The following is a 13,489-nucleotide window of genomic DNA, read 5'->3' on the forward strand; positions in this document are numbered from 1 at the left end:
AATTTTCAGGTAAAGAAATCAAAAGTATCAATAAGCACATGAGAAAGTGTTCCAAATCTCTAATAATTAGAGAAATGCAAATCAAAACAACTCTGAGGTATCACCTCACACCTAGCAGAAAGAAGGGGAGAGTAATGAATGTTGGATGGGATGTGGCAAAATTGGGACATTAATGCATTGCTGGTGGAGCTGTGAACTGATCCAGCCATTCTGGCTGGCAATTTGGAACCATGCTCAAAGGGCTATAAAAGAATGCCTTCCCTTTGATCCAGCCATACCATTGTTGGGTTTGTACCCCAAAGAGATCATAGATAAACAGATTTGTACAAAAATATTCATAGCTGGGCTTTTTGTGGTGGCAACAAATTGGAAAAGGAGGGTATGTCCTTCAATTGGGGAATGGCTGAACAAACTGTGGTATATGCGGGTGATGGAATACTATTGTGCTAAAAGGAATAATAAACTGGAGGAGTTCCAGGCGAACTGGAGAGACCTCTGGGAACAGATGCAGAGTGAAAGGAGCAGAGCCAGAAGAACTCTATACACAGAGACTGATATACTGTGGTAAAATTGAATGTAATAGACCTCTGTACCAGCAGCAATACAATGACCCAGGACAATTCTGAGGGATTTATGGTAAAGAAAGCTACCCACATTCAGAGGAAGGACTGCAGGAGAGGAAACATATAAGAAAAACAGTTGCTTGAACGCATGGGTTGGGGTGGACATGATTGAGGGTGTGGACTTGAAACTACCACACCAATGCAACTACCAACAATTTGGAAATTGGTCTTGATCAAGGACACATGACAAAACTAGTGGAAATGCGCATCGGCCATGGGCGGGGGGGTGGAGGGGGTTGAAGGGGAAAGGTGGAACATGAATCATGTAACCATGTTAAAAATGAATATTAATAAATGTTAAAAAAAAAACCTACGGGATACAGCCAAAGCAGTACTCAGGGGAAATTTTATATCTCTGAGTGCTTATAGCAACAAAATTGAGAAGAAAGATATCAATGAGTTGGGCTTACAACTTAAGAAATTAGAAAAAGAACAAATTAAATATCCCCAGATAAAAACTAAATTGGAAATCCTAAAAATTAAAGGAGAAATTATTAAAATTGAAAGTAAAAGAACTATTAAACTAATTCATAAGACTAGGAGCTGATACTTTGAAAAAACAAAATGGATAAAGTACTGGTTAATCTAATAAAAAAAGAAAGAATTTAACAGTATCAAATATGAAAAGAGTGATTTCACTCTAATGAAGAGGAAGTTAAGGTTATTATTAATAACTTTATTGCCCGTTATATGGCAGTTAATATGACAATCTAGGTGAAATTGGTGAATATTTAAAAAATGTAAATTGCCTAGATTAATAAAAGAGGAAATATAATAATTAAGTAATCCCCTCTCAGCAATGGAAATTAAACAATCCATTGAAGAACTCCCTAAGAAAAAAATACCAAGGGAGGGCCAGATGAATTCACTAGTGAATTCTATCAAACATTTAAAGAACAAGGAATCCCAATAGTTTACAAATTATTTGAAAGAATAAGAAAAGGAGTCTTGACAAATTCTTTTCATAACACAAATATGGTATCGATTCCAAAGACCAAAAACAGAGAAAGAAACTACAGACCAATATCGTTAATGAACATAAATGCAGAAATCTTAAATAAAATATTAGCAAAAAGACTGCAGCAAGTTATCATGAGGATTATCCATTATGACCACATGCAGAAGTGCAGGGATAGTTTAATATTAGGAAAACCATCCATATAATTGACAATAACAACAAGGAAACCAACACAATTCACATGATTATCTCAGTAGATTCAGAAAAAGCCTTTGCCAAAATACAACCACCATTTCTTTGAAAACATTAGAAAGGATAGGAATAGCAGGGCAAGTCCTCAAAACAATAAAACAGGATATATTTAAAACCATCAGCAAGTATCTGTAATGGGGACAAGTTAGAAGCCTTCCCAATAAGATCAGGAGCAAAACGGTATGTCCATTATCACCTCTATTATTTAATATTGTATTAGAAACAATATCAATAATAATCAGAAAAGAAAAAAGATATTGAAGGGATCAAAGTAGACAATTAAGAAACTAAACTATTACTCTTTGCAGATGATATGAATATATATTTAAAGAACCCCAGAAAATAAACTAAAAGACTAGTGGAAATAATTAATAATTTTAGCAAATTTTCAGGGTACAAGATAGTTCCATATAAATCATTGGTATTTCTATATATTTCCAATAGAACTCAGCAGCAGGAGTTGAAAAGAGAAACTCCATGTAAAATCACTCTACACAATATAAAATATTTAGGAATTGATCTACCAAGACAAACACAGGAATTATATGAATATGACTACAAAACACTTTTCACACAATTAAAACTAGATTTAAATAACTGTTAAACATTAATTGGTCATGAGTAGGATGAGCTAACATAATGAAGATGAATGAATTAATTAATCTACTTATTCAGTGTCATACCTATCAAACAACCAAAAACATTTTTTATAGAATTAGAAAAAATTATACAAAGTTCATCTGGAAGAACTAGAGATCAAGAATATCAAGGGAAATAATGAAAAAAATGTGAATGTTTGGGGCTCACCAGTACCAGAACTGGAACTGTACAATGAAGCAATGGTCTTCAAAAAAAATATGGTGCTGACTAAGAGACATAAGGATGGAATATCTATTCTAATTCTAAGTATTATAAATAAAATTTAATGGAATAGACTAGGGACAAACGACCTCAGTAGTGTTTGATAAATTCAAAGATGCCAGCTTTTAGGATAAGAACTCACAATTTGACAAAAATACTTGGAAAATTGGAAAATAGTATGGGAAAAATAAAGTTTAGATCAACATCTTACACCCTGTACCAAGAAAAATTCAAAATGGGTAAATAACTTAAATATAAGGAATGAAATCATAAATAAATTGGGTGAACATATAATAGTATGCCTGTAAGATTTTTGGGAAGCAAAGAAATTTAAGACGAAGCAAGAGATAAAGAACATTATAAAATGTAAAAAGAATGACTTTGGTTATATCAAATGAAAAAGGTTTTGTCCAAACAAAACCAAGGCAACCAAAATTAGAAGGAAAGCAGTAAACTTGGATAACATTTTTATAACAAAACTCTCTGACAAATGTTTAATCTCCCAAATATATAAGGAACTAAGTCAATTGTACAAAAAAAAATTCCCCATTTGATAAATGGATAAGGGACATGAATACGCAGTTTTCAGATCAAGGAATTAAAACTATCAATAAACACCTAAGAAAAGTGTTCTAAATTTCTCAAAATTAGTGAAATGTAAATCAAAACAACTCTGAGGTACCACCTCACATGGAGGAGATTGGCCCATACAATAGTAAAGGAAAATAATATATGTTGGAGGGGATGTGGCAAAATTGGGACATTAATGAATTACTGGTGGAGTTGTGAATTGATTAAAACATTCTGGAAGGCAATTTGGAACTATGCACAAAAAGTTTTAAAAGACTGCCTGCCCGTTTATCCACACATACAACTGCTGGGTTTGTACCCCAAAGAGATAATAAAGAAAAAGACTTGTATGAAAATATTCATAGCCACACTCTTCGTAGTGGCAAAAAACTGGAAAATGAGGGGATGCCCTTTGATTGTGGAAAGGCTGAACAAACTGTGGTATCTGATGGTGATGGAATGGATTAATTCCATGTAAACTGGAAAGACCTCCAGGAATCAATACAGAATGAAAGGTGCAGAACCAGGAGAACATTATACACAGACTGATACATTATGCCACAATTGAATGTAATAGACTTTTCTAGTAGCAGCAATTCACTGACCCAGGATAATCCAGAGGAACTCATGAGAAAGAATGCTATCCACATCCAGAGAAAGAACTATGGGAACAGAAAAACAGAAGTAAAACAATTGATTGATCATATAGTTCTATAGGGATATTATTAGGATTTTGTTGTTAAAAGATCACTGTACTGCAAATATGGAAATAGGTTTTAAACAATGACACATTTATAACCCAGTGGAATTACTTTTCAGCTCTGGGAGGGTGAAGGGAAGCAAGGTGGGAAAAATCATGAATCGTGTAACTATGGAAAAATATTATAAATAAAATTTAATTAAATATATACTCTATTCCATGCATTGTGCCAGGCTCTTCAGATATAAGGTAAAAATGAAGTCTCATACACCAGCCTGCTTATTTTCTAACTCTCTCCTCCTTGCCTAACATTGATTTAGAAGGAAAGATAGCTTTTATAATATCTTCTGCCATTTACAACCACCACATGTGCTACTCCTGAAAAGCATGCTAACTTTAATATCCACTTTCTCTGAATATTCTGGGCCGAGGATAAATTAGAGAAGTTGGAAAAGTCAATATTCTAAAAGGGGAATAGAAAAGAGGCAGATAATTAATAGGAAAGGATGATGAGGAAGATGTCATATTCCTAAATGTTGGATTACTCAAGGGACAAGAATTCAGTAGTTTCAAGAATATGAGAAAACATGTAATAGTATTCTTATGGCTATTCAGAAGAGCTAAGAAAGGTGGGGAAAGTAAAGGAAGTTCCTATGTTCTCTGCTCAGACAATACGGATATGATGATGATAATTAACAAATAATGTATAATATGTTCCAGGCTCTGTGCTAAGTACATTACAATCATTATCTTTATGGACCCCAAGAATGACTCTAGGAAGTGGGTACTATTATTGTCCTTATTTTGCAGATAAGGGAACTGAGGCAGGCAGAAGTTAAGTAATATGTCATGGACATTTAGCTTGGAAGTATTTGAAGCCAGATTTGAATTTGTCTTCCTCAGTTTGTCCCTTCTGACTTAGCTGACAACAAACCTGGAAAGCCATATGAAGAGATAGAAAGTGAAGTAAGCAGAACCAGGAGAACATTGTACACAATTACAGTAATATTGTGCAGTGATCAACTGTGAATAACAACAATTATCAACAAGAAAAATATCAAGGACATCTTGAGACTCACAGGAAAAAAAAAAGATTTCTACAACTATTGGAGGAGTAGATGGATTCTAAATTGCAAACTGAACCACATCATTCCTTTTTTATTTTCTCTATGAATATTTCTCTAATTAAAGCAATATGTGTCTTTTGTCACAACAATTACAAACTGGAAATACATATTATATTATAATATATTTTCAACCTAAGAAAAAAGAATGTATTTGTTCATCTTTTTAATAGAAAATATGAGGAAAATAATAGCTTATTTTAAAGAACATTAAATTTAAGTTATTGAAATTATGTAATCATTTTCAAGGTAGCAAAATGATAGGCAATAGTTTCAAAAATAAAGATGTAAAGATAAGTGGATTTGACTCTAGGGTAGAAATAGCTTTATGCATTTGGAAAGTAAGCAATGTGGTATGATTCTAAGGGTGCAGAAAGGGTCTCCCTAACCATAATGACATTCACATTATAGTGTCTGAATTTGCCATCATTAACACAATAACACCCCTCCCCCAGGGCCTTTTTAAGAATATCTTCACTTTAATTGGATTTAATGTGTTATATTACCTACATTACTAAATTTTAACTAGCCAGCATATTCAGTGTAAGAATTTGATTATCAATCCTGATTTCACATCAGACACAGGATGAAATTGATGGGAATGGCATTCTGGAATGCAGAATAATATTCATCTCCCATTTTATAATTAGCACAAAAGGAAAGGTACAAGTAAGAAGATTTTATTTCTGATATAGCATGATCACATAGGTATTTCCAAACAACTAAATATATTTTAAAAAATATAATTTAAATGTACACCATGATAATAATCCTACCAATATCCAATCATGTGAACTATCGATACTCTCAAAACTGCACAAAATGCATTAAAAGGGCCAAACATTAAACAAATATAGGCTTAGAATTAAAGTAGAAAATGCCCTAGAGATTAATGATGCCAAACTTTCTTTTAGTGATGAGGAAAATTAGATTCAAATTGATTAAATATGTCTGAGGTCACATTGATAGTGTAAAAGGGAATTCTTGGTTCTCTTTGAGTTCACACTTGTGAAAAAGGAATCCTTTTTTCTCTCTGCTTAATTAATACTTTTGTTGGCAATAACTTTGAATCAACGAAAGCTTGAACTAGGTGAGAGAAGCTTGAAAAACACTTAGTAAGTGCACAACTTACTTGATGCTAGGTGAGAACAAACCAGAAATTTAAGAGTTCACACTCAGAAAGATGTGACTCCAAAACTGAGAACCTGGACAGTTTGGAAGCTTTGATTGGCTTGTGAAAATGGGCAGGGACAGGAAACCACCATAAAAGCCATGAAGGCAGGCTGGTGAAGGAATCTGGTGAAGAACGGTAGTAGAGAGTGAACTCCAAGAAGAGGGTCACTCCAAGAAGGAAGTCAGCTTCAAGAAGAAGGCCCGCTCAAAGAAGAAGGTGGGCCTCAAGAGTCACCTTCACCTCCAGTCATTGTCTTGGGTGAGTGGGTAGCTGGTTTTCTCTTCCTGTCTTCTGGAGAGAGTTTAATTCTGATTGAAGGTTAACAAGTCCTGGCTAAGCCAAGCACTGGAACAATATTTAGTTAGATAGGTTAATGCCTTTTCTACCCTTTTATATTTCTCTACTTTATAAATAAAAAGACTTATACTTTTTATATATTTAGCCAAACAATTAATTTTAACAGCTACAGTAGTGAATAACAGAGTCAGGATTAGAACTGAAATCCTCTGAATTCAAAATGACTACATACTGCCTCACATACTTCCATTGCACTCAAATGCTGTTGTCATTTACTTTTTAAGTTATAATCAATTCCTCATGACCCCACTTGGGGTGTTCTTGATAAAGATATTAGTGGGGTTTGCCATTTCATTTTTAAGATGAGGAAACTGAGACAAAGTTAAGTGATTTATCCAAGGTCACATAGCTAGTAATTATTGGAGTCCAGATTTGAGCCCAGGAGGATAATTCTTCCTGACTCCAGACATGACATTCTATCCATTGTGCCACCTAGTTGCACTCACTAAGCAAAAAAATCTTCCTCAATTAACCAGGATATTGAAGTAAAATCAGCTATCACTCTAACTCCCTGGACAATTCTAGACTGTCTAAATCCTTAGATTTTAAGGTCACTAAATTTTGCCGATATGCTCTTAAGCAACTGTCATATGATGACATTATTTGCCTGTTTGATATTTCAAGAAGTGATATCCTGTTGAATGATACATGTCCAATTAGCAATGATGTGTGTCAATGAATTTTCATGTAGATTTCTATAGGATTTTTCTCTCTTCCTAGGAAAAAAGGTGGAAAAGCTTATCATTCCTTTTTTTTTCTTTTTCCTATTCTTCTCTTTGGTGTCTCTTACCCTTAGGACCAACTGACACACTAGGAAAGATATTGAAATCCTGATATGACTACCAGCCACATTTTCTCCTTTCATCATCTGGCAAATTGAGAGTTGAGGAAACTGCCTAAGTGACAGCTGACAAAGCTTTTCTTGTCTCCTGTCCCATGGTCTAATTCTCAGAGAGCTGCAGTTTTCCCAGATGCATATGGATGCTGACTGAGCTGGCTGACATGCTGTTCTTAGCAAAAAGCAATGTGTTCAATCAAGCTGGTGGAATCTGAGTAAAGTAACTTATCATGCAAATGTCAGTGGAAAGGAAGTGCTCTTCAAAATGATGCTCCATCTCATGAAGGCAGTCTGGGCTCCTATTTATGCATCCTCAAGTGGATGCTGGAGAGCCATTCTTACTAAAAGATCAAGGGAGTGTGACCTTTCTAATTACAACTCTTTAAAATCTAGGGCAAATCCCATCACAACAAATACAAATTGATTCTATCTATCTATCTATCTATCTATCTATCTATCTATCTATCTATCTATCTATCTATCTATCTATCTATCTAAACTATATCTGCTGTCTGTCTGTTTACCTACCTACCTATCTCTAGGTATTTTTTCTTTCTTTTATCTATTTCTTTAAAGACAAAATGGATTATTTACGTGTTTTTTTTTCTCCTGTGTTCCGAGGAGCTAAATTCTTGTGCAGTAAAAGAACTTTAACAATAACACAGAATACGATTTTCTAAGATTTGACCTTCATTAAGTGTATAAGTTATATGAGTTCAGTGTATGATTCTCAATCCTTATATATAACTTTTCCACTTAAACACAGAAAGAGCACAGATTATAACATATTTTTCTTGTATAAAGTACTGAATACATGAATCTTCAGGGTAATTTAAACCATTTCTGTAAATAATTTCCCTTACATGTCTTTAGAATTGGAAAATTTCCATTTACTCCATCCCCAAATAGCAATACCTACATATCACTTTCTCTCAATTTCCAACATCTATCCTTTTCACTTAAAGTAAAAGAATAAAAGTATGTTTGGGAAGCAATATCACATTCCCTTTACAAAGATCCTCTTGAAACTCAACTGAAAGAGAAAACTGAGATAAAATGTAGAAAATATATATCAAATTTCACCATTATAGTTCAGCCTCATGTTTCAACACAGGAGTTCAAATTTCACCACAATAGTTCAAATAAATGATCTTAGAAATTATCTAGTATGGCTCCTCATTTCTTAAGATAGGAAAACTGAAATAAAATCTTAAAGATATTCTTAATGCTATATGTGCTAGATATATGTTTAGAGCCCAACATTTAACTCTTTATAGTCAATATTCTTTCCACTACATCAGTTAATCCTATTACATGAATTCAAGATATTTATCCTGATTTCTTAAAATAAGGACGTGAAAACATCTTTTTTAATGGTCATAACAATTATTGATAATATCATAATAGGGTGGATAACAAGGCATATTTGAATAAAAGTGAAGATTTAGAATGACAATTATTTACTTTTTGTATGTATTTCAGGCTTCCAGATTTTCATTTTTCCTTCATGACTCTTCTTGCTTATTCATGTTAAGGTTTTAAAAGTTTAAGTTTTAAACTAACACCCCAAATATTTAGATTCAATGAAATTTATTAGGTTCTCAATTTCAGGGAATATAAATACAGGCACATTTTCCTCTAATCTTATAGTCCTTCTTGATGAAATATAAAGTTCAAAGGAACATAAATTCATGTGAAAATAAAAAAGTAAATAATTTTTCTCTACTTTTCTTAAGCTCCTGGGTCATATAGCATCTTGTCTTAGGACTGGTTCTGGGAAAAAATCATACATGTTACTACAACTTATAAAAATAACTCTGTCCTTCCAGACCTTTTAAGAGAGATCTGAAGCATATAGTTTTACATGAAAGTAGGCAAAAGGAGGTGGAGTGTTTTCTGAAGCATAGATCTCAAATAAATAGACAGTATATTTCAGAAGTGATAAATAATGAGGGGTCCATATATAATAAGCAGCATGGAATGGTGGAAAAAAAGACTCAACTTCGAGTTCCAATGCCTGAGTTCAAACTACTATTGTGCCAATAACTAAATCTCCTTGAGCCTAAATTTCTTCATTTTTTTCCCAACCCCAAGATCTACACTTCTATGTTCTAAATAAAAAAACAAAAATAAACAAAAATAAACCATCAGAATTTGATTGCATTCCCAAATGGATATTGCTTGAACTGAAGGATTCATGATCATTGCCAATAGCATCATTGTTACCACTACTACTACCACCACCACCAGCACCATCACCATCACCATCACCATCATCTTTGCTAGGATTTGTATAGCATCCACTCTGTGCCAGGTGCAAACACTATGCTAATAGCTTTGTCAATTTTATTTCATTTGATCTTCATAATACCTGTACAAGATAATTGAAGTTATTACCTACATTTTATTTTGAGAAAACTAAGGCAAACACACTAATTGACTTGCCTACAGTCATATAGCTAAGAAGTATTTGAGGCCAGATTTGAACTTGGCTCTTCATAACTGTAGGCTATGAACTTTAACATCAACTTCAACATCAAAAACAACAACAATAGCAACCGAGGACTTTGATGTTTTCAGTATATTTACCTCATTTAATCTTCACAACTCTATGGAGTACATGCTTTATTACCCTAATTTATAAACAAGGAAATGGTGTCAGACAGACTAGGTCTTGCCAAGTTTCAAACATTAATAATCAATTCTAAATTTCCCTTTCCTACTTTATCTAACCAGTGTGCATCTCAACTCTAAAACTGTAATAATTTCCAAAGCTCCCTTCCCAGTTTAGATCAGTAAGTGATGAGAAGTAAAAAATGGGCAAAATTAAAACAATAGTAACAAAAGCCATAAATATAAAAGCAGTAGGAAGTCATTTTTATTTAGAAAATAAATGACAATTAACTTTTTTTTAAACCCTTACCTTCCATCTTGGAGTCAATACTGTGTATTGGCTTCAAGGCAGAAGAGGGGTAAGGGTAGGCAATGGGGGTTAAGTGACTTGCCCAAGGTCACACAGCTGGGAAGTATCTGAGACCAGACTTGAACTTAGGACTTCCTGTCTATGCCTGGCTCTCAATCCACTGAGCTACCCACCTGCCCTCGACAAATAACTTTTGATCAGTGTTTTAAGTTATTTTTTTCTTGACTCAGAGGTCATATATATTATACATTTTGAACACATTTATATTTTTTCATGAAAAATTCTATAATTGTTTGGCTATTTTATTCAATATTTTATTTACATAATGTATTTAAATATGTTATAGACTTTTTGTTCCAATTTTTGTAGGAATGAGAGCCAAAGAAATAATCATATTATTCAAAGGAGAATCAACTCAACTTCTGGGAGTGGATAATTTGTATTAAATTGTGAACTTATTGAAATCACCTAATATTTGAACCAAGTCAAATATAAGCAACAATAATTGTAGTTCTGACTGTTTGAGAGTTTCAGGTTAATATCTGTCCTGAACTCTACCCATACTATCTTATAGTCTTCCAAAGATTTCATGAAATTGGGTCAGATTGTCTGAAGAATAAATTCCTTGAGCAGTCATAAAGGGCAAGGGGATCTGCTAGATTCATTTCTTCTGTTTCCTGTTTTACACATCTCCTTGATCTCTGAAATTATTTAGGAAGTGAAAACTGGGTGCTTAGTTTGAAATTGAAAGTACTTAATGTCTGAGCACATGACTCAAAAACATTAACATTTGAAACTTGGCATAAGTCTATGTCTCAGTGAAAAACAGCTGCTTTATTAAGTATTGGAAAAATGATCATTAAAATATTTTAAATGGGTGGAAAATACTATTTTGCCTGTTCGTTAGGAAGTTTTGTGAAATGTTAACAGTTAAGGAATATTCTAACCCTGGCTCATTAGCTCATTAAAGAATATGGTGACTTTTAGGAGAGGGGGAGAGAAACTGTATTCAATATTACTGTGTGGTAAATGAGAAATAGATGATGTTTAGAGCAATAATCTGTAATGAATTTTGCTGAAGCATTTCCATTTCCAAAAGAAAACCTGTGTTTGTGTCAAAGCTAAATATATACCTGTTTATTTGGTGGAGTCCTTAGTTTCCTTTATAATGTCTACCTATCCATGGATATAATGGATCTGCTTATAGGTATTGTTAGGGCATTCAATTGGAAGACTTTATTTTTATACCCAAATCCTTCCCCCGAATAGAAAGAAACAAAATATTGTCATAAAATAAAAAGACAATGATGTCAATGATTGCTATGAAAAACTAGCATATCCCTCATATTTTCATTTGTAAATCCCTCTGGCCTTTGTATTTGTAGAAAAGTATACTATTATAGGACATTATGCTAGATGGTATTGCTAATGATTGAGGGTCATAAAATCATGCACACAAAAACAGAGCTTTTGATAGGGAACATAAGCATGGAGTAGAATGGACATTTTTCCCCAGTATTTTTGGTGACTCTTTTACCAAGCGCTTATTCTCTTTGCATTATTTTGTTGCATCAATTTCATTTCCTTTCCCAAGTTATCTTCTATGGATCATTTCTTTCTTTCCCTCTTTCTAAAATTATTGTTGGGCCTGGGTATAATTTGATTTATTTGAGGAATTGCTTGTGTTTATTTTCATATTATTGTCTTTTCCAGAGTTCCTTTCTTGGTTTTCCCTGTCACAATAGATATTTAAAAATAATAATAATAGGGTTAATTTTTGTCACTTTCTTATTTATTTTAATTTTGTATTTAAAGATTTTATTTTCATAATTATATGTTTTACAAAATTATAAGATCCAAATCATTTCCCTTCCTCACCTCCCTCCCCCCATTTGGAGATGGTTAGCAATTTGATCTAAGCCATACATGTGTTATCATTCAAAACATACTTCTATTTTGGGCATTATTGTAAGAGCATACTCATATAAAACAAAAACCCTAAAATAAAACTATAAATAAAATGTTGTAAAAGATAGTATGCTTTATCTGCATCAAAATCCAACAGTTCTTTCTGTGCAGGTAGATAGGATTCCCCCGTCATGTCCTTCAAAATTGTCTCAGATCATTGTATTAATGGGAGTAGCCAAGCATTTTGCAATAGGTCATCAGACAATATTGTTGTTACTGTGTTCTATGTTCTCCTGGTTCTGCTTATTTCACTCTGAATCAGTTCATGTAGATCTTTGTAGCTTTTTTCTAAAATCATACTGTTCCTCATTTGTTGTAGCACAATAGTACTCCATCAACAATTTATACCACAGTTTGGCCAGTATTTCCCCAACTGGTTTAAGAGTTTAATTAATTAAACCCTTAAAAACCCTTTTATTTAACCCTTACTTTCCATCTTGGAGTCAATACTGTGTATTGGCTTCAAGGCAGAAGAGTGGTAAGAACTAGGCAATGGGGGTCAAGTGACTTGCCCAGGGTCACACAGCTGGGAAGTGATTTGAACCTAGGATCTCCCATATCTAGGCCTGGCTTTCAATACACTGAGCTACCAAGCTGCCTCATTTTCTAGTGTTTTTAAAAGGAGTGAGTGTTGTATTTTGTCAAACGTATCTATTGAGAAAATTATATTATTTCTGTTAGTTTGATTATTAATATGGATATTATGATATATTAATATGCATATTAATATATCATAATATCCATATCACATCTAATACATAATAATATCCACATTATATCCAATAATATATAATAATATCCATATAGTAATATGGATAACATGGATAAAATGATAGTTGGCCTAACATTAAAGCAGCCATGTATTCCTAGTAAAAATTCCACCTGGTCATAGTGAATGACCCTTGTGATATATTGCTATAGTCTCCTTGCTAGTATTTTATTAATAATATTTGCATCTGAAATTGGCCTATAATTTTCTTTCACTGTTTTTGCTCTCTCTGATTTAGGTAGCTGTATTTGTTTCATAAAAATAAATTGTTTCAAAATCACATGATCATCTCAATAGATGCTGAAAAAGCCTTTGACAAAATACAGCATCCATTCCTATTGAAAACACTGAAAAGTATAGGAATAGAAGGAC

Source organism: Gracilinanus agilis, chromosome 6 (genome assembly GCF_016433145.1).
Source record: "Gracilinanus agilis isolate LMUSP501 chromosome 6, AgileGrace, whole genome shotgun sequence".
Taxonomy (NCBI): domain Eukaryota; kingdom Metazoa; phylum Chordata; class Mammalia; order Didelphimorphia; family Didelphidae; genus Gracilinanus; species Gracilinanus agilis.